Raw genomic sequence first — 23,899 nt, 5'->3', positions numbered from 1 at the left:
GCTACGTATTGCTTCTTCCAAAAAAAAGGCAGATCTAGAGAGGTTAAATTAACAAATGAATAAACAGAATAAAATGAGTAATTCTAATGTTCAGAGCAGAGCGACAGCAAAGTTGCTATATGCTGATAATGAGTGTTTCAAACCTTCGATTGCAATGCATTTGGACGTCCACTGTTTCTCAAAGGTGGTGAGGCGTTTGCGCTGGCGGATGGAGATGACGTACTCTTTAAAATCAAACTCCTCTGTGTAGAAGCGCAGTAGGCCGAGCCACAGCTCGCCAACTGTCTCCTTATTCTGATGTAGCTCTGGCAGACGCCGCTGGACACAAAAACACACACCTCAAATAATGCATGTTCAGTGCACTTGAAAATGCATCGGAATGCATAATTTGTTTACAGTGTCCAAGTGAATAAACATTGAATATTAGAACTCAAACTAAAAGTACATCACATTCAGTGGCTAAATAAATATCAAAAAATACATACTAATCATTTATTATTACTATTATAAATAAATAATAAAATACCGCGTTTTTTTCTTTGTGTATTAAGTGACAATTACAACAAATTAGATGATTAATATAGAATCATAAATAGCATAAACAAATATATACTTTTCGAATTCAATTCAGGAGTTTGTTGGCCCATATTAGATGCTTTTAAAGTACTAAATCATTGCAAAACAACTTTACAGAAAATCAAGTTTCTACTATATTGAGTAGTGATTTGTCGGTAGTGACTGTCGGTTTGCTTATTGCATATGGCAGAAATTTTAGGAAATACAAGAGCGTGAGTCAATGAGGCGATGAACTTTATCACTTATATTTCATTGCATATTTGATGAAAAATAATTACAAAAAGTTAGTTTTTCTATGCATTTAGTGACAGTTACTACATACTCACTATCAGTTATGGATTTCACTGCTTTATTTTTGTATTTGTCACTGCATGCTGAGACTTAATTCATCAACCGATGAGTATGTATTTGTTTTACTTATCATAATATATTATTTATGATATAGTGTAAATAATCCTAGTATTTTGTAATTACTGTCTCTAAATAACATATTATTTTTTTGTTATAGTATAACTTCGTATATATATATCATTTATGTTTTATTTGTGCATTAAGTGACTATTACTATAATAATTTGATTACTTTTATAATTACTAATAATACCAAATATATACCATCAATTGTTATTTTTTTTGTGGATTTTCTAATGAAAAGTAAATATGAAATGAATAAACAATTAAATTAATGACAATGGTACAATATAAGTAGAATGAAAACTCTTCAGCATTACAAAGTGACAAAATAAAAACTGCATCATTGCTTGCCGCTTACTCGCTCATTAAGATCGGTGAAAGTAAAGAAGAAGCGTTCCAATAATCCACCATCACCTCTGAGGAGTAGAGTTCCCCATAGAGATATCTGCAGAAGAGCACCTGAAAATCAGTCCAGTACCACCTTGAATCACTGATATCATCAGTGAACATAGGTACTACCGCCCAGTACTGCGTGTAGGCTGTACCTCTTGTAACACAGGGATGACTGTTGGTTGTCTCTGTTTGTAGGAAATACAGCACCATGAGGATATGGCATGGGAGAGAGACTTCCTCTGGAGAAATGCGCCAATGTCACAACTGAAAATGTAAAAGTGTTTATTTTGTATCCTTTTTTGTGTCCTTGTGTGCATGTAATCAATACTACAGCATATAGCAATTTCCTATACCTCATTGCAGGAGAAAATCAAAGAAACGACATGGGTGCACTAAATTTACACTTTATTATTAAATAACAGTTTATGAGCTCTTATTAACTGTAAGATTAATAATAATAAGAATTTTCCCTTCACTATTTTCATCAATGTATACACTATTGTTAATAAGTTTGGGTGAGTAAGAATTTTCTTTAATATAAAAAAAAAAGGAAGTCTCTTCTGCTCACCAATTTGATCAAAATTACAGTAATATTTTAAAATATTTTTACAATTTAAAATAGCTGTTTGTAAATGTTTAAAATGTAATCTATTTGTGAACTAAGCTGAATTTTCAGAATAATCACTTAAGTCTTCAGTGTCACATGATCCTTCAGAAATTACTCTCTATCTGATTCTGCTCAAGGCATTTCGCTATTTCATGTTGAAAAAGAAGTTGCAGTAAATATTTGTTATAACTGGTTTATGTTTTTTTTGTACAGTTTTGTTTAAGGGTTCTTTGGAAAGATTGATTTATTTTTGAAATCTTTTGTAACATTATTAAATGTCTTTACTGACACTTCAGATCAATTGAATGCATCCTTGCTGAATAAAAGTATTAACTTCTTTCGTTTCTGGAACCTAAACATTTGAAACATCAAAATAGTTGAGTATAATGTAGTAGATGAACTACTCAAGCACACATGTTCCTTCAGCATAGCTGTCTGAATCACCATGTTCAGATATTGCACAGAATAGTACATGCAGCTATCTGCATTCTGAAATTACTATAGCAAAATGCTCATAGTGTAGCCAGATACTACTACTGGTCTATAGCAACATATGTATCCAGCTATCCGAGATGTTGTGTTGGACCTGACCTACAAAAATAATTCAAATCAAATAAATAAATAATGAAATTGCATAGTCAAGTAGCAATTTTCGAAGATAGATACAATACAAAACAATACAATATAATATAATATATATCTCACCAGTGTGTTGTAAGGGCTGATGCTCTCCCTCAGTCCGCTCTGCCTGTGTTCAAACTTCACTATAGGCACTTTAGCTTGGTTGTGATAGGCAAAAATATTCCTTAAACCTAAACCACACAAAAGTAATGAATCTCTCAGCAGCTGAAAGAATCAGCTTACACTGACTTCAATTTTATCAAATAAATCCTCTCCGTACCTGTGTGCTTCTTTTTGCTTTTAAGCTGGCTAAACCCTCAATGATCTCCTTACAGTTCAGCTTCTTGCAAAAAAAGCGATGAAAGTCGATAATTGGCAAAAAAAAAAATAAAATCCTTTTCAATGTTTTTAAAGCACAAAAACACCATTTAAAGTAAAAGCTCAGACAGTCATCAACATATTATAATGCACATTAATATTACTTTTTGAAATTTTTGCATGACATAAAATTTTAAATGAAAAGAAAAAAAAAAAGGTATGTTTCTAATATTGGCCTAATCATACAGATATTTACAAAAAATTAAATAAAAAAATAAATAAAAATTATCACAAAAATCAACATAAAACATGGCATGCCCCTCTTTGGAAGGATTTCTACCTCCCAGCCGGTGTGTCATTGACCCTCGAGTGTCAACCACAGATGTCCAGAGTCACTGTCACGAAGCCAAGGCCCGTTCTTAGAAAGGAACCAAACAGACAGAGCTTCAGCCGCCCTCTGAGACAAATACACACAGAACACAGAGATCTAACTTGTCAAAATAGGGATACTGTAAATTAAGTAAGAGGCCCTCATTTTATATAGCATATTTTAAACTGGCCGTAGCGTGACCAGAGTGCTTCGAACAAGGTATTATTTAAAAAACAATAATAAATAAAAATAAAATAAGATAAATAGCGAAATAACTTGAAAATATAACTAAAATATTATATATTCACCCCTAATTTCATGACTAATATCTTATAAATAACAGCACCACCTCTCTAAGTATTCTGTGATATTCTGTGTTTCTGAGCAGCTTTTCATGACTAATATATATCGGCGCTTTGTGAAATATGAGACTGAGCGGCAGCTCAAAACGCAGCTGTATGAGATATAAAAAGAAGCCAGTGTCAGCTAGTAGCCTTAAGTTTTTAATGGATGACAGATTATAATCAAGGTGATTACAGTGATGTACAGAGGAGTCGGTACATTGGTGTCGCGATATCCGTTATTATTGATGTGTGCAACTTGAACCTTGTATGTGTGCTCTCGGCCTATGATCACAATAACATATTTCTTCTTGAGCGCTGAGTTCAGTATATTCTATAGTTGGCCTTACGGTGAGTGTTTATAACCGGATGTGTGATGCATGTACACACATAGTCCATCAGATGCTGCTGACACTATTGCCATGTTCGGACAGGGTATTTACTGATGACATCAGTGAGCTGCCTTCAGATCGCCGAAGTTTCCGCACCCCATATCTAGAATGGTTAAGCATTTTCATTTGTATTTTGGGGTGTTTCGACGATTATGAATCGATCCATTATAGTTCGCTAATATGCGGTCCTGTGGTATTGTTTGTGTGCAGGCCAGATCTTAGTGTGCTATTTGTTAAAATTACTGTATAATTCAGGCTTCTCGTATATTTAAGTTGTACGGGCATAACTAGAGATGACATATTGGCCAAACTATGTTTGATAGTTGTGATTCAAAAGCATGCGAGGTTAAGTCTGCTCTCTATAGCAATACCGTTAGTAATTTGATGTCACGCACCGATCGGTCTGATGGTGATGATCTGCTTCAAGTCGGAATAAGCCCTAATGATTCAATGGACCATTCATAAGAACCTTTTACTTCCTCCTAAATGAATCAGCCATTTTGAACAAATCAAATGAATGAATAAATGATTCGATGACTTTATCATTAAGACATTTACCACCACCTACTGGCAGATTTAGTTTATTATTTAGAGTATGATTTCATTAAAGAAATTATTTCATATTTCCAAAGTAATAATAATAAAATTAATAAAATAAATTATTAAAAGGTATAGTTCAACAACCCAAAAGTGACAGTAATGTCATCATTTACTCTAATCATAGTCCAAAAAAGTATGACAAGTAATAAATTTTTATCAAACAAAATTTTTTCTTGCTAATTACTACTTTTGTAATGGCTGTTTGACACTTTACACAACAATGACTTTAAATAATCTTTTGGGAGTAATTTATCAGCCAAAATCTTATTAATTACATGATGTGGCGACTTTATTACTGGTGATGAAACTAGTTTTTTGTGTAATTTAATGCCCAGAGTATGCGACTAGTTAACACTACTCTGGTTGTTTCTAATGCAAGCGACTGAAGAGTTGATGGTAAATTTGACATTTTTGTTCTTCTTTTGGAAAGTAGAGGAAATGCACTCATGGATTTTTTTAATTTTTGCTATCTAGAGCAAAACAGGCATCACTATAGATGTTTACACATCTACATGACAACTTTGCTTCTGAAAAAAACCCTGGAAATGTGAAAAGGGTCCATTTCAACTTGAAGTTATTTTGCTACTGCATTTTTTTTTTTATTTTTGTTAACACTTGTACATGTATGAATGCATTTCCTCACGCATTATACTCTTTTCTGATGAAGCGCTCCAGACTGCCCAGAATCTGCTCCCTCTTCTGCTGCTTTCGATAAAGAGGCGGTGACAGCTCACCTACAAACACAAAAAACATCACATACGAGACTGGCGATAAGCGTAAGGGTAAAATGCAAATAAATGCACTCAAGCTGAATGATCGGAATGCGCTGGAGTATTAAAACAGATGATGTTAAAGTATGGGATGGCGCTACGGTAGCACAGCATGCAGAGTCCGTCCAGGATTTCTCTGAAGTGCTTTCGGTCATGCGGACAGGGTTTTCAGCTCAACCTTCTTGAAGTCTTCAGGACAGTCGTCTTTAAGGTGGCAGTCTGGCGCAGATGCTGCGTACCGCGACTGCCTGTTGGCGGCTGTGAAGAGAAACAACCAGCAGGCGCCAACTTCTGGTTCCACAGCACCCAGATTATTTAGGATACCATAATAAATGTGATTCACATGTGTGCCATAGTATAATCTTTATATATATATATATATATATATATATATATATATATATAGATATATATATATATATATATATATATATATATATATATATATATATATATATATAAACAGACGATTGAATTATTGGATTGCATGACAATTCCACCCCACTCTTAGAATTAGAGAGTCTATTTTTTTCACTGCTGTGCCTTCAAAGCCTCCTTTATATACAATCGTTCAAAAGTTTTAGGTAAGTTCATTTGTTTTCCTGAAAAAAAAAAAAAAAAAAGTAGTATATTTACTTAAAGGGGTTTATTAAATTGGCAGTAAAGACACTTATAGATTTCTATTTCAAATAAATTCTGATCTATTTATCTTTCCATTCATCAAGGAACCCCAGCCCTCCAAAAAAAAAAAAAATTATCACTGTTTCCACAAAAAATATTAAGTGTTTTTAACATTGATAATCATAAGAAATGTTTCTTAAGTGAATCAGCATATTAGATTGATTTCTGAAGATCACGTGACACTGAAGACTGGAATAATGATGCTGAAAATTCAGCTTTGATCTGAGAACAAATTACATTTTAACATATATTCACAAAGAAAAAGAGTTATTTTAAATTGTAACAATATTTCACAATATTACTGCTTTTTCATTTTTTTTTTTTATCTGAATCGTTCATACCATTTTTGAAAGCTGTTTTGGTTCGATTCACTGAAAAAAAATGTATTCATTTAAACAATTCACTCAAAACAAACAAAAAAAAAATAACGCTGGCCATTTAATTATGTAATAAACTACACAAGATCAATATCTGCCTGAATTTTGAGCCAAACCACAAGCAGAATACAAATCGAGAGCACCACAAACATTTTACACAGTATCCTGTGCAATTACCTTCTCTCCAGTGAAGATCATCCCGTCAAAGATGTAGTGCATGTCTTCTGGAGCAATACTGTCCTGTTTCTCCATCTCTTGATCTTTATCCTCCTCCTCATCACCTCCTGCGCTGTCCATCAGCAGGCCGTTCAGGAGCAGAAAGGAGACTCCGCTGCAGAGGTTCCTGGGAAACAGACTCCAGATCTGCTGTCCATCCCAGCGTGCCGGCTCAGCAGGAGCTCAGTGAACCCAGCTCTCCAGACTCTCCTCTTCCTCTCCATATCCCTCTGCCGTCCTCATCATCACTGCTGTCTCGTCCTCCTCGCCCATCTTCTTTCGGTCCAGGCTCCGGGATCGGGCCGTATGAGGCGTCTGGGTTTCTTCACTCCAGTAAGCGCGGCTGGCGTTAAGCTCCGTTCCTGCTCTGAGGACAGGCGAAGAAATACTGGCAGGCCGTCTTGGAAACGGCTCCTGGATGTACTTTCGAACACCATCCTGATTCTAGTTCAGACTGCGAGCCACGTTCCTCTTCAAGCTAAACACGGGTCTGAAACACACCATTTAGTCATTTGCAAATGCTTTCAAACTGCAGTTGTTGCTCCTTTTCATATGGATCTTAAAATAACAAACATAAAATTAACTTAAAATGGATTCAATTGTAAAATACTGTGGTTTTTGATATTGTTTATTAGAATCGGACCATTTTGATCGGTTGATAATGGAAATTGAATCATGTGTTCAGTTTTGCAATTGTGTTCGTTTTTAGATTACCTGTGCAATCATCTCATGCTCATCTCAAGTTAATCAGCAACACTTTTTTGTTTACATTACATTCCTGACCTAACAATGAACAATACATCTCTTCAGCATATATATTAATAAAAGTTAATATATTACATACAACATTTACTAATGCAACTTTGAAATCAAAAAGCACATGCTATATTTGAGCATCAACAAACTATTATATTTTCTAAGAATTAATTGCTCAATTAAATGCATATATATATAAACAATATAATATATGCTAAGAATAATACTTTGTACTAGATAATTAAAAAAACAAACTTTTTTTTTTTCAATGTCAAAACAACATTTGAATAACTTTAAAACTGTATTACTTGTTTGTTTGTTTTTAGTTCTACATGTAACAATTTTGTTTTATTTTATTTAAATTAATAAATATGATTTAAATCATACTTTATAATGTTGTCATTAATAAATTCACCTGCTGCATTAAAAAAGATTGCGTTCTGAGTTATTAAAAACTACAGAATTTTTATATCAGCTATTTTTAGCCATAACATTAAAATAACTAAAAGGTGGTCAGCCAAAATATTCTATCGTTTTGGCATTTATTAACAGTGCATCCCTAAAGAGGGAAAACAGATAGGTTGAATAACTATTAATCTTATTTGAAACAGTTTTTAGACACGCCTTTTGCAGAATGAACACAAAAATGCTAAACACTTGGATGGAAACCAAATGCTTACACTCTTCAGGAAATGAACCATCTGAATGAAGTGTTGACAATGCAAACATCAGTGTTAAGCACAATGTGGTCTCACCTCGGCGCACAGAGTCAAGGCTGAGGCCAGTTCTTCTGAGCTCCAGTCAGCGGCAGCTCTCTTTCAGGACGGATGCTGATGATGTGCTCTTCCAGCTGAAACTCAGCCGTGTAAAAGCGCCCAGGAGCTCCAGCAGCTGCTCAGATCAGCTTTACCGGCTGCTTCAGCGTCCAGGCGAGTCTTACAAACACACACACACGGCTACTATGCGTTACTGATAATACTCACCCTAGGGATTCTCTAATCCAGTCATGAGTAGCGGTGAACCGCTCACCTTGCCCTTAGCATATTCACCCTTCTTCTCTTTCTTCTCAGTCTGGGTTTTAGGTTCAGGTTTGGCTCTGCCGTCCCCATGACCTTTCGCCTGCAGGAGCGCGGTCTGTGCTCCCAACCCGCGAGCGTAGTCCGACTCCATCCCGTCAGGTGAAACTCATCCACATCAGCTTCAGCGTCCGAAGCCCTTGATCTGAGCAGACATGAAACAAAAATACAGTTATTTCAATCTAAAATAGATGTAAGAAGCCTCCAACATGATCATCCTCATGAGGGATCCATCCCTGAAACTTAAAACACCATATGTATATATCTGAATTGAAAAATGCTGCATATTTTCATGTTTAAAGGCCAAATTCTAAATAATTATTGGAAAATACTTTGTTTCTATATGTTTCATTCTTACTTTGCTTTTAGATGTTTTACTTGTTTAAATAACTTTTAAATCAATTTGTGCTGTGAAAAATAAATATTATAAAAAATATGCAAAACGATTATTTGGAAAATATTTATTTTACATTAATTTCACCACTCACTATAGAACTGTGCTATTAGATGTTTATGTTTATTTAAATTAATTATACTGCAAAATAAAATTAATATTACATGCATCAAATAGTATTTTGAAAATATTTAGTTTGTCACATCATTATTTTTTTTTTAACTCACCAAGTACTGTGCTGTTAGATGTATTTGTTGATGTAAATCGATTTTTGCTGTCAATAATGAATATCATAAAAATGTGTAAAAATTACTTCTATTATGTTTTTCTCTCAGCCATTGTTAGATGCATTATTTGTTAAATCAATTTATACTGTGAAAAATTGTAAATGTGTAAAAAAAAAAACATTTAGTTATATAGCAATTATTGTTTTTCCCCACTCACTGTAGTTCTGGGCTATTAGCTGTATTATTTGTTAATTTGGAAAATAAAAATAAAATAATAATACTGTAAAAAATTATAATTATAAACATGCATATATTATAATTTGAAAAAACATGTAGTCTATATTGTTGCAATAAGGTTTTTTTTTTAATCTCTAAATTACTGTTACTGTTACATGCATTATTTATTTAAATCAATTTCTTAAAAATCAATTTATCCTGCAAATAATTATTACAAATGTTTTTATTTGACAGTATTTCTCTAAGCTTTTCCACTGACCTCTTGCAGCCCCTCAGTTTAAAAAACTAACTCAGACTACCAGATCCATTTGAGGTTCATACCCAGTGTCCCTAGATAAACAGGCAGGATGGGCTTGGCTCTCTGTTGCAGGAAGAATATGACCATCAGAGACAGCGAGTAGGGCGGGATTCTCCCTCCGCCTGACAGTGCGATGTGGCACAGCTACAGATAAACACACAATCTCGTTAGACCTCGGTGACAAACAGTTACTGTAATGTCTGGAAAAAAACATGATGGCGGACGAGTCAGTCATGCATACATTGGCCCAGTGATTCGGAAGGCCAGAACCAGAGGCCCGAGCCAGCCGGCTCCAGTCTGGCCAGAGCTGCAAGGTGATTGGTGGTGAGGCCACGCGACATCATTTCCTGCGCTCACTTTGCACATTAACCCACTGCAGAGACAACAAACCACACTTATCAGTTATGACAGGCTATTACTGATGACTTCAAATGCTTATTCTTTGTGTGCTGTGACTATTTATAGAAGTATTTTATTGCTGTCATTAAACCGACCTGGCCACATCTCTGCAGAAAACAACAGGGACTTTGGCGTGAAAATCTGACTCCACCTCAGCGAACTCCACTGGAAACAAAAGCGAAACTTGAGTTATTCTGAGCTGTCGAAACTCAGGTCTGGTGCATTATTAACTTTCAGCTGTTAGAGCTGGTAAACAGTCAAGTGAAGCACATTTATACTCCAAACCTTCTGAACTGAAGTCTTCAATCACTGAAAAGAGTATTGTAGACTCATATAAGCAAAGAATATTAGCAAATTAAAATTTTGACTACTGGTTTCTATATTTATATATAGTAATACACTAAATTTCAGTTATTTTTCCCATTATTGTTAGGGATGTATCGATTCACTCCAACTCACGATTCGATTCACGGTTTTGATTTCAGGATTAGATGCACAATTATTTTTTCTCACGATTTTTTTTCACAAAATGAGATTTAAGACAAATTATAAAATTAAATGTGTCCTTTTATTATTGCTTGGATAAAATGCTGTACGTTTCTTTGTGAAATTGAAATATAACACTTTAATAATATACTAATGTAGCACTTGCATATTAATTGCTCTTTTTGTTGGTTGATTGCTCTTTTGTCCTCCTTGTAAGTCGCTTTGGAAGATCATCTGCTAATGTCAATGTTAAATAAAAGTAATGTAAATAACAGAACTAATTTGAAATTTTAAAACCAGCCCTAAATCAAATATAATACGTCATACAATTAATTCGATTATGCATCACTTATACAATAAGGCGGTATGTCTGTGCTCTTTTTAGATCCTTTAACATTAGAGGCAAACTCCAATGCATTGTCACTCAGGATCCAAAAAAAGATGCTGCATAACATGCAACCTGAGCAGTTTGTAAATCTAAATTAGACTGTGTAATTTTGAAAATTTTGAAGCAAAAACAGAATGGGTGACCTCAGTTTTGTGAACTATACAATACACATATCTGCATGAAAACAGAAACGGGACGAGCTGAACGATACACGATTCACTCTCGCCAGCAGGTGTCGCTTAAAGCTTTTCATGGTTTCTGCGTAACAAAACAGTTGCACGTTTTTTTGTTTTGTTTTTTAACAGCGCTGCACTTATGACCTTTAAAACTGATTATACAGACCAAGAAGGAAAAGAAAAAATACCATCTAAGAATCGTTCTAAGAGACCGGTAGTTTTCCCCTCAGACATGCGTTCATATAAAATCTTACCCCTAAATGAATCGCGATCTGTTTAGCATCTCAACCGATTTGAATCGTCACATATTTTAATTGATTTTCAACCAGGCTCACAGTTAATCGGTACATCCCTAATTATTGTTTTGTGTTCATATTTTATTTTATATGTTTTATACATATGTGCTATGTATCAGTGGTAAATATTAAAAGTGCAAAGGTTGTACATTCATTTTGATAGGTAAAATTGATAGCCTGAATATTATGTTTTGGATATAAGCGGTAATTTTACACATATTTTTTTATATTCGGTAATTTTACACTTATTTTTTTCCCTTCAGTATTTTTTTTTTTTATTTTTTATTTCCATAAAATAAACACACACACAAATAAAATATAAAAATTTACAATTTATAAACTTTTAAATATAAAATATTATTTAACTACATTATACATATTTAGTATTTTTTTTTTTTGTTACATACCTGTATTTTTAAAAATGCATATAAACAATTATAAAATACAAAACATTAAGTAATATTTTTATAAGATAAAATAAACATAAGAAATTAAAGCAATAAGCTCCAAGAAGCCGTGGTTTACAGTGAATTTATAATAGCTAAGCCCAGGATGTTAGACACGTGGCCAGCTCGCTGCTCTTCCATAAACGTAGTGGGTTTCACAAAATATAAACAGAGCAAATCAGTAATGTATTGTTTAAAAACATTATTCTTCTGCCTTCAAACAATGTAGTTCTCATAAACAGTAGTGATTCCAACAAAGTTTGCATGAGCAACAAAACATGTAAACAAATGTATGTTTGTAATTTACAACAGCTTTGAACTGGCTCAACCAATCAGAATCAAGAAGAACTTTCCGTTTGATAAAAATGGTATTTTACTACAAATGTACAGTATTAGTCAAAAGTTTGTCTAATGCAGTTTTAAACAATAAATATTTCAATGTAAAACTGTGCTTGCTATAGACATAATTTCATTCATTTATATTTAGGTTTTCCATTGACTTTTTAAAGTTTTATTGGTTGCCAAGACTATTGGGAGTTAATATCCAATTAATTTAATTAATCGGCACAAGTAATTAACTCGAAAATGTATTTTGACGACCCTCATTTTTTACGAAAATCTGTTCATTAATTTGGATATCTATTTATAGTTCTGAAGTAAGTAAAAAAAAGAGTTGTGTTGTTTTTTTTTGAGAAAAAAATATTGATTGTTGAGTCAGTTCATTAATTCTTTGTGTGGTTTTAATGTTTTTTGTATTTTAGCTGTTTTTTTGGGTATCTAGAGCACCTGGATCAGCATCAGGCTGAGTCATCTGCACAACAGAAATGTGCAAAACTTTAACAAACACACAAAATACACAAGAAACACTAATCCAAGCAGGCTCATGCACGTTCGTTTCAGACTCACAGTGAGGGATAAGAGGCGTCGATGTTGGCGTCACTCGTTTTGAAGGCCGAAAGCGGGTGAGACATGAGCCATACAGGCGGAGAGAACACGCTAAGATAAAACAAACATTTAGATTCAGCAGACTGGAAGAAACACTTTCTTGACTTAAGGTTAGTTTACTTAAGTCTAGTGCAAGCTATTACCCAGGCACTGTACCTGTGAGTTGTTTGCGTATATTCCCCTCCATCCGGAGCACCCACGGCTTGCCTTAGCACGAAGTCTTCCTCCGAGATGCCGTGCGTCTCTGCCACCTCCAGCACGACCGAGTCTAACGCCCTCAACTGGGCGGAGAGGGAGGGAGCGGCAGTGCTCGCAGCTCATTCTCCTCCTGCTTCTCCTGCAAAGACCCCCAGAAACAATCAAAAAACAAGCTCGCAGCTCCAAAAAAAACAATACAAATGAGTCAAATCCAATACAAAATACCCACTATTTAGCTATAATATCTTTGGTGCTGGTAAAGGTGATGAATACATAACGCTTCTTTCCAGAGAGGGATCTTTAGCATGCTTGATAAAAATTACTATAATTTATATAATTGTGTAGAACATTAGAGCATTACAGCAACATTCTGCCAAATAATACATTGAGGATTTTAAGTTTTTATAAGGTGAAGAAAAATATATAACATTATACGGTTGTTGCTTGTTCATAATTTGTTAATGCATGTTGCATAGGGATATTCAAATGGCAAACACACAACGTCGGAATCATAATACATAAAATGTGTAATATAAAAAACATTTAACTTAAATAATATCGTAAAGCTGTGCAGTGTAAAATATATATTTTTTATTATATTATCAATTCTCATATTTTTTGCCGTACAATAATAACAATTAATTTATTATAGTTTCAGTACAATCATTTAATCGTACAATTAAAGTTATGATTATAGCTATTCACTTGGGTTGGGGTCAGGGTAGTGAGTTGACCGATATATCGCCAAGGCCGATTATATCAGCCGCTATTGGGCGATAATTTCACCTCATGGCGATCGGCCGGATAAGTTTTCCTGCTGTTGGGCCATGTGTTCGAGGCACAACTTTTATTCTGACGGCAATGGGAGCTGGCAGAGCCTGCGAACACAGTGCTCACACTCCTCTCTCGTTTTAATGACGGTTAACATTTTTGTCTAATATGGGTAATAGAAGTCTGTCTACTAATTCAGATAGAACGGTTTAAACAAAGGAAATTAATGTCTATAGAAAGTATTGATAACAATTGCGTGTGATAATTAGTAATAGAAAGGCATACCATTATAAAAACTTTTGTGCTTGCCATCACCATTAAGCAATACGCATTTATATAATTTAAACCCAGCTTTGAAGGACTAATGAACATTTAATTTCACAAAACATTGCAAAACTTCGTAGAACCAACAGGTGCAGATTTTGTGACGTGAAGTGTGCACTTTTTATCCAGGAAATGATCGTTGTGTTCTACTGCGTGAAACTCGCGCTCTTTGTTAATTGAATGCTTTAAACTCTTAACTCGGTGAATTTCAACTTATGCTGCGCTTTATGCATTTTTACACTGTCATTATTCTATGTCAATTTCCCGGGTTTGCTGGAGGTAAAATGGGGACTGTTACCCTGGCTTTATTTGATGAAAAGATGTGCCCAAACTGCACACAGGGGGGACTTACCAGAATACTGCGTGCTCCGGTTGGTTACAGGGTTTACTCCTGTTTTACTAAACAAAATTTTTTATCGAATAATTTATTTATTAGTGGAAAAATACTTTTTAAATGTTATTTCCACATTTTAGTTTTTTTAAATCCATTGTCAAATGATTTCAAATTTCTTCAATATATTATAAGAATAATAATATATAATCATAATACGATATATTATATATATATATAGGCCCCCCTGCTTTCCACAGATATTGGCATCGGCCTGTCAAAAAAAACACACAAACTTAAAAAAAACAAAAGGTTTAAATCTACAAAAAATCAAACACTAACAAACCTAATTACTGAAACATGAACTTAAACTATCCAGCGGAAACTTCAGGTAGATATCGGGCGGACAAACGTTTGGCAACAGAAAAACTAGAACGAAAAAAACCTTCTCCAAGCTTAAAGTCACTGTGGAGTTCACAGAGCACCAGAAAATAAGTGGTTGGGGAAAATAACGCGGACTGCTTCATCACAATGATGTCTTCTTGTGAAGTTTCTTCTTAATGTGCGTGTGAGCACCCTCTTGGATGTTCTCCACGTGAGACTGAACACAGTTTGCCTAGATACTGGAATGGGGGGTACTCAGTCGACGGCTGTGGAACTACCCAACGGGCCTGAGAAAGCAATCACAACACGCCACATCTCTTCACACATCCTACGCGCTCACAGACATGCTGATGGGAGAAATGAAGAGACCACTCAAACGACTCAGATTCGATTAACAGGCGCTATTCACTCCGCATTCAAAAGGAAAATCCTAGAGAGCGTGAAATATGCCATCACATTTACACTGATACTCAGAACAGTTAAGATCAGAGTCTGAGTTACAGCTGGGTCAAATAAAATCGTCTGTGGAAGTTTTTAAAGCAAATACAAAAAACTATAGGGTGAGACTCTTATTTATTTGGTACAAAATTAATCTTAAACACAGCAGTAAAAGTGTAAAAAAAAAAAAAAACCTTGAATATAATTAAAACAGTTTTAAAAAAAAATTATAAATAGATAAACACAACAGTAAGTAGATAAAACCGTAAAAAAATAGAAATTAAAACAAAAATATAAATTAAAGCAATAAATAATCTACGAAATAAAAATGAATTCTACACACAGCAGTAAAAATGTAAATATAAATAAATATAAAAACAATCCTTTAAAATAAAAATAACAAAATACAAAAACAAACAGAGATAAATAAACCATAAATAAAACAAACAAACGATTTTTAATAACAGCAGTAAGACGTAAAAAGAAACTTGAAGATAAAAAAACATCCTTTAAAACAAACTGAAAACCATAAATAAGAATTAAAACAAATAAATTGGTAAATAAAACCATAAAGAAATTAAAAACTAAAGCCAACAATAACTTCTAAATACGCAGTTAAAAAGTGTAAATATAAAATAATATTAAAAGAACTACACAAAACAAACAAATAAACATAAAGAATAACTTTAAATAATCCAAAAAATGACAAAACCATTTTAAACAATACCCAATAATCACAATTATACTCAAAAACAATAAACAAAAAATAAATAAATCTAGTAAAAAACAAACACACATTAAAAATAAATTACAGGAACAAAATGGGACACTGTCAGGTATCAACATCTCTGCTAAATATAAGGCACAAAAAAATACAAACAACTAAAGACTTGTTGCTTAAAAAAAAAAAACATTAAAAAAAAAAGGATAAACGCTGAAAAATAAAATGAAAAATAAAAAAAAATTCCAAAAAAATATATAAAACAAAAACAACCAATATTCTATTAGCACAAGAAGCAAAAAAGCACTGAGGACACGTTCATTTCAATATAATGCGTAAAGAATCCGAAGAAACAAATCTACCCGAATACAATAAATAACAAACTATATAAATAACACGCTAATAAAAATAATATGTGATTATATTGAAAAATACTGGCTGTCGGTCCCTCTAGCAATCTTTATAATACAAAATACTAATAAGTACCCAGCTGATGGGTCAAAGAAAAAAATACCAAACCATAAAATATATAAACAAGATATAAAAAAAATGTTGGCCCAAAAAAAACACTCTGATATTTAAGAAATAAAAATCAATAACCTAAAAACGACCAAACCTTACAAACATCATAAAAAATCATAATCACACTGACAACAAACCAAAGCATACATATACTAAACCGTATCTACAAAATGAATCAAAGTACAATACCAAAAATACAATAGACAAAAATATCGGCAGATTAAAAATAGGTTTGTTTTAAAAACCGGATAAAATTAAACAACAGATAAAATACAGAATCACCAAAGATGGCGCACGGCAAAAAAATAATAATCCAACAGCATATAAATAACTCACTGTAGCAAAAAAATAAAGGTGCTGCTCGCTAAAAAAACAACTATTTGCTATAAATAAATTAAAAGACAAGCGAAACAAAAATAGTCTAATCAATCTACCAATAATACCACATAGAAAATAACCAAACATACATCACTCCAAAGATAACCTAAAAACAAAAAATATAATATTAATAATACACCACATAATAAATTAAAAACATAAATAACACCAAACTACTACAATAAACAAATATACTAACATACATCAAACACCAAAAATCTAATAAAATACCACAATAGATACAATCATAAATAGAACACAAAAAATAAAATAAATATAATAAAATATAAAAAAGAATAAAATACCAATTTGTGTATTGGTGTAAAAAAACAAAATAATAAAATAAAACCTAAATAACAAAACATTATTTTCAAAATACTATACATAAATAATACGACATCAATAAGATACTAATAAAATAAAAAAATAAAAACAAAAAAAAATAATAAAATAAATAACGAGGGCAAACGATTGGACAACTGATACTATCATGTGACGGAAATGTAGAGAAATCAAACTCAAAAAGTGATGCCTGTCCGGCCGGAAATAACTAGACAATATACATGGGAAAAAAACATAAAAAAAAGTCGATAATAATAAATAAAAACAAACACCATAGTACTAAAAATCATTATAATATACAAACAAATACAACACAACATGGACAACAAAAAGGATAATAGGCACTATAGCATAAGAACGGTCGTGATGCAATAGGCGGAACTAAAAAGAACATATGAGCATATATATAAATGACGGCAAATATATAAAATAAAAAAAACATATAATAAAAATAATAAACGGGTTATAATAAAAATATAGGCGAATTATAGTGGCAACAATAATATATTTACAAAATAATAAAAATATATCTGCTCCCGGGCAAAAATAATATAATATAAAAAATAATAATAAATAATAAATCAAAGTAGTTAATCTTATAGAGCGATGAAAAATACAAATAATAATAAAAAGTAATGCGCAATATATTAACACAATGAAAAAACGATAACTAAAATAAAATTAATCTGTATTTGTTGCGTGCAAAATAAGGCGGCGTAGCAAATAAAAAAAAGAAAAAAACAAAAAAAAGAAAAAAATAATCAAAATAAAAATAAATAAATAAAAATAATAAAAATAATAAAAAAATTTAATAAAAATAAAAAAAAAAAAAAAAAAAAAAAAAGAAAATGGAAACCTATACACAAAATAACTATAATAAATATATGGTTAATACTAAAAATATAAAAATAATTTGAATAAAAATAATATGAAATTAAAATAACATAAAAAAAAATAATCATAAAAAAGTCCATATAATGTTTTAAAAGAATAAAAATATAGATATTAAAAAATAAAAATAAATATAATAAAATAAAAAAATAAAACATAAATAAAAATATAATTCATAAAAGAATCTGGTTTGTTTCCCATAAAAACATTCCAGAAAAAAATGCATTAACTTGATTTAAATTTGTTTTGCATGTTTTTTGAGAAGTATGTTAAGTATTTTTGATTGATTTATGTTTATAATGTGACACTGAAGACTGGAGTAATGATGCTGAAAATTCAGCTTTGCATCACAGCAATAAATTACATTTCACAATATGTTCACATAGAAAACAGTTATTTTAAATTGATATAATTTCACAATATTACTGTTTTTACTTTATTAGATAAATGCAGCCTTGGTGAGCATAAAGAGATTTAGTTTTTTCCAAAAACATTTTTACAAATATTACCGACCCCCAAACATCGTATCTCAAACTGTCCAGATCTGATCAGATAATCGGTGTGTATTTTCTCACCAGTTATGCTGTCTTTAGCGGTGGTGGTGAGGATGGTGTTGTCGGGTGTTGGGATCTCCAGCGGTGCTGCTCCTCCATCCTTGAACCGGTCCACTGTGTCGGACTGGAGTTTTGTTTCTCCTGGGCTTTGCTGACGGCCCTCACTGGGGCTGGGGCTTCCCTTTCCGCCCCCTCTCGCCAGAGTTAGTTTTCTGCCCGTCAGCCGGCGGGCTTTTCCCTTCCCCAGCTCCTGTGGGGCTGCTGGTACGTGTCCTGCCAGCACTGGGACCGCCCTGGATCTCCTCTTTCACCCTGGGGACAGCGTCCTTGCTATTCGGCCCGGGCTTTTTTTTGTTGCTCTCTCCCACTGGGGTTTGGGAGACAATAACAACGCCTTGCCCCCGCTCGAGCGGGAAGGTTTGACCACCTTCACGGGGCTTTTGGGGTCCTCCATGCCACTCAACTTCTCTCCGGATGAGACTGAAGAAAAGCCTGTTGAAGGTTTCTGGAACAGAAACAGGACAGAATCAGATTGTGGGGATACAGAAATGTTTGTGCACTGAAGGTTTGACAAATCAGGAAGAATCTGGCAACATTGGGAAATGAATACAAGCTCAGTACTTCAGTGAGTGGCATCTAGCCATGATTTAGGAAATATTATTTATAAAAATGAAATATATTAATTTAATTATTCCATTTAGGCAGGTAAAGAGAGAGATAAAGCTTAAATACACACACATACATAAGCTAATTGCGACTTTCTGACTATTCTGGATATTTCTTTATTGCATTTATTTATTCAGTGTAGATATGCATTTATTTTTAAAATAAACAACAAATTGTTAAAAAATTATAAATTATTTATAATATATAATTAATCGCATCCAACATAAGTTTTTGTTTATAAAATATATGTCGGTGTACTGTGTTCATTTATCATGTACATAATACAAATACATGTATGTATACATTTAAGAAAACCATGTTGTGTTTATATATTAAATGTACTGAAATTATATGAATATAAATATATGCATATAAATATTTTCTAAATATACTGTCTAGGGCTGTGCAAAAAATCGAATACGATTTTCATGTGCATCTCATCATTAAAGACGCTCCTGTAATTAGTAGTATATCTCCAGCACGTGCGTTCAGATCAGGGTTTTGCCAGGTTTCACAACAATCCTGCCCATTTGCTTCTCAAAAACTAGTCAAAAAATAGTCCCCAATCGCGTTTCCAGGAGGTTCCCCGATAAAAATTGCATCCCGCTGTTAAAATGTACGTTTTTCGGCAGGGTTCCCTTGGTAATATTCACATTTTAGGGTCTAAATATCAAGTTATTGGTATTGGGGTCGCTTCAACCCGCGAACATGGAAAACAACCACAGACTTGGCAACACTGGTTGGCATTTACTACACAGAGCCATAATTCACTGACAATCTACACAAAATCGATTTTAAAATCACAGGCGATTCTTTCTCGATTTTGAAAGCGATTTGTGTAGCTTGTCGGTGGAATTACGGCTCTGTGTAGTAAATGCCGCTCCACCTGAACTAGTGTTGCCAAGTCTGCGGTTGTTTTTCATGTCCGCGGGTTGAAGCGACCCCAATACCAATAACGTGATATTTAGCACCTAAAATGAGAATTTTACCAAGGCAACCCTGCCAAAAACTGATATTTTAATCCCGGGATGCAATTTTTATTGGGGAACCTCCTGGAAACGCGATTTGGTTAGTTTTGGACTAGTTTTGAGAAGCAACTGGGAAGGATTTGTTGTGAAAACCTGGCAACCCCGATCTGAACGCACGTGCTGGAGATATACTACTAATTACAGGAGCGTCTTTTTACTGATGAGATGCAACATGAAAATCGTTTTCGATTTTTTGCACAGCCCTAATACTGTCATATATAATATATATATATATATATATATATATATATATATATATATATAATATATATATATATATATATTATATATATATATATATATGACAATACAAACACATTATGGTAAACAAAAGGCCCAGGATTTGGGATGCGATTAATCACAATTGATCGTTTGACAGCACTAATCTAAACATAGCTACAAATAGCTAAATGTTATTTTTATTACAATAAGTGCATATTCACTTATAATATGCAAATTTAAAACCATATTTATAAAATAAGTTTTAAAATATTCAAAATGCAAAGTTATTATTATATACAGAAGTATTAAATAGCTAAATATTATTATTGCATTCAATTTATGTACTCAGTTTTAATATGCATACTAAAAAACACATCGATAAAATAACACTCCATTTTTAAAATCGTGAAATTGTTATATATACAGAAGTATTTGTAGCTAAATAAAAACATTATACACAACATGCATGCATATAAAATCGTATAATTGTGAGGTTTTTTTTCTTGCAATTGCTAGTTTATATCTTGCAATTCTGACTTTTTTTAAAAATAATTTCTAGAAACAAAGTCCAAATTTTGATACATGAACTCTGAATTACAAGCAAAAAAAAATTAGAAATGTGAGACAGGATGTTGCAGTTACCTTTTTTAAATTATTTATTTCTTATTCTATGTCAGAAACATGCTTCCATACAAGTTAGTTTCAACATAACAATCTGCTATTTACCTAATACTGCACAGTTTTACATTGATGAATTTGACAAATAATTTTAATTGAATAAATTGAATGCAATAATAATATTTAGCTATTTAATACTTCTGTATATAATAATAATAACTTTGCATTTTGAACATTTTAAAACTTATTTTATAAATATGGTTTTAAATTTGCATATTTCTAGTGAATATGCACTTATTGTAATAAAAATAACATTTAGCTATTTGTAGCTATGTTTAGATTAGTGCTGTCAAACGATCAATTGTGATTAATCGCATCCCAAATAAGTTTTTCTTTACATAATGTGTTTGTATTGTCATATTTATTATGTATATATAAATACACACAGTATATTTAGAAAATATTTATATGCATATATTTATATTCATATAATTTAAGTACATTTAATATATAAACACAACATGGTTTTCTTAAATGTATACATGCATGTATGTGTATTATGTACATAATAATTTCCCATTCAAGCATTTTATCAGTTCATGCAACTCTTGGCGTTGCTTGCACCATGTGCTACTGACAGTATATACTGCCAGCTATTTTTTTGTTTTTTTTTAAAAAAAACACATCCTGTATATTTAACAAATGTAGTGGGTCAGATCACATAATGCATACAAAATTAAGATTATTACAGAATAATTGCCAGGAAGGCATGATATCACCATTATAATGAGTGATTTCTGTTTAATTCTTAAGAATCCAAGTATATTTATCAGTAAATACAACAACTGTCCATCCAATAACTACACATTATTGTAACTTCAGAAGCAAAATGTGTAACATATATCATCAGATATAAAATTATATAATTAAGGAATTACATATTGTATTTAAAACGAATACAGAGTAAAATCCACATCTGAAAGCAAAACTAATGCACAAATATTCAACCCCTCACCTGGTCCCAATATCAAGTTTAATGACATACAGGCCTGAACAAACTACAGGATCTACAGTCACACATTAGAGTCCAAACATGAATTAAGACACTGTTTGCATGTACCAGCAATGATGCTTTATCCTGAAAGTTATTGCCTGTTTCTGATTTCCTATTACCATTGTAAAAGCATTGCATGTAACCTTGCAATTATCAAACAGAAGCAAATATCCATTATGTGAATATTTGCATGCAGAAAGCATATGCATGTAAATATTAAACGGTTAGAATTGTGTACTATTCACAAAAAGTCTAATTTTGCAGTAATTGCCCCAAACTTTGGCCATTGTATTTCGACTTAGCTCGTCTGCGCTGGTAACGCGTCGCGGACCTTTTCCTCACTTTTGTGTCTTTAGCGTTCTGTCTTACCTGGATTCACTAACGTGTGGTAGATCAGCAGCACATGCTGAGAACGATCACACGGAGCAGTGACGGATCGGCGTCGCGTTAAACGCCATGTATCCCTGCGCTGATGTTGTTGTTGTTTTCTTCGGCCCTGCTCAAAACGCCGAGCGCACGCGCCATGTTAATTCCGCTCGCGCGCTGGATTGTGGGCCGCGGCAGGCGGCGAAAACGAAACTGGAGTCCAACGCGACGCGACGCTTTCGCGCGTCAGTACGACTGTGACGCCTACAGGCGGCGCGATGTGGCTCAAACAACAAAAAAAGTGAATTACTAAAACTCTAAAAGAGACCTCTTCTTCTTAAAAATGATTAATAAATTAAATGATTAAAAAAAATTCCAAAATGAAATAGCCCCTTTTTAAGATTTGAAATATTGAAATTGTTTCTGTTTTTACAATAAAACATTAGTTTCAAATATTACAAATAATAATAATGGTTGAAAATAAATACAATAAATTATAGACCTTTATCTGTATTTTCTTATATAAAGCTTAAAAACTTTATTAAATGCAATGTTTCGGTCCACTGACCTTCATCAGGCAAATGCTTATAAAAGTAAGCTATAATTAACATTCACTAGGCTAAAACGCATAATTTTCTTGTTTTGCCAAAGATCTTATTAAAAATAGCAGGTTGGTATTTGCTTATTTCAATCAGTATTTGTATTCAGTGTTAATATGCATATTTAAAAACATGTTTCTAAAATAAATAACAGTTTTAAATCGTTAAAAATGCTAAATTATTACTACTATCATAAAATATTTAGTAGCTAAATAGGTTCAGATAGCTCCCTGCCCTGCCCATCCATGCAGTCTGTCATGAATGAGCAGGGAGAGCAGCAATAATGACCCCACTAAACAGAACGCAACAAAGCAGATACCATTAATGTACCTATTGATATTTAAGTTTAACATTATTCAAGATAAATGAGTCTGATTCAGCAAGGAATATCAGAAAGCCAAGTCCTGACTGTGGTGAAAGGAGGAGCTGGGGATGGAGGAGGGTAATTTGTTCCAGAGCAAGCAAAACAGCTGCTGAATAATACTGAATAGAGCTTATATAGGAATGCTGGGATAAGTGTCGTATTCCTAAAAGTAGATGTGATCAGCTAAGAGTCAGCTGATGCAAGCTTGACTCACGTGACCTACCAGAACTAACGCTATATGCTTAATTTATTTTATTTTATGCAAACAAAAAGAGCATTGTGTTAGCAGCGCAAAAGGTTGTGGGTTCGATTCCCAGGGAACACACATT

General features: G+C 32.9%; 1 protein-coding gene across 2 annotated transcripts in view; it reads right to left on the bottom strand.

Annotated features, from left to right (window-relative positions):
• The window catches only part of LOC109048485 (terminal uridylyltransferase 4-like), a 52,419-nt gene extending 29,621 nt beyond the window's left edge, over positions 1-22,798 (bottom strand). For both annotated transcript variants that reach the window (XR_006158287.1, XM_042751399.1), the window contains exon 1: positions 22,611-22,798. The gene's annotated coding sequence lies outside the window, so the exon portion shown is untranslated. The remainder of the gene's footprint in view (positions 1-22,610) is intronic.
• Between the last annotated feature and the right edge of the window lie 1,101 nt (positions 22,799-23,899).

This window comes from Cyprinus carpio, chromosome B23 (assembly GCF_018340385.1).
Source record: "Cyprinus carpio isolate SPL01 chromosome B23, ASM1834038v1, whole genome shotgun sequence".
NCBI classification, from domain to species: domain Eukaryota; kingdom Metazoa; phylum Chordata; class Actinopteri; order Cypriniformes; family Cyprinidae; genus Cyprinus; species Cyprinus carpio.
This window is presented reverse-complemented; position numbering and strand designations above follow the sequence as displayed.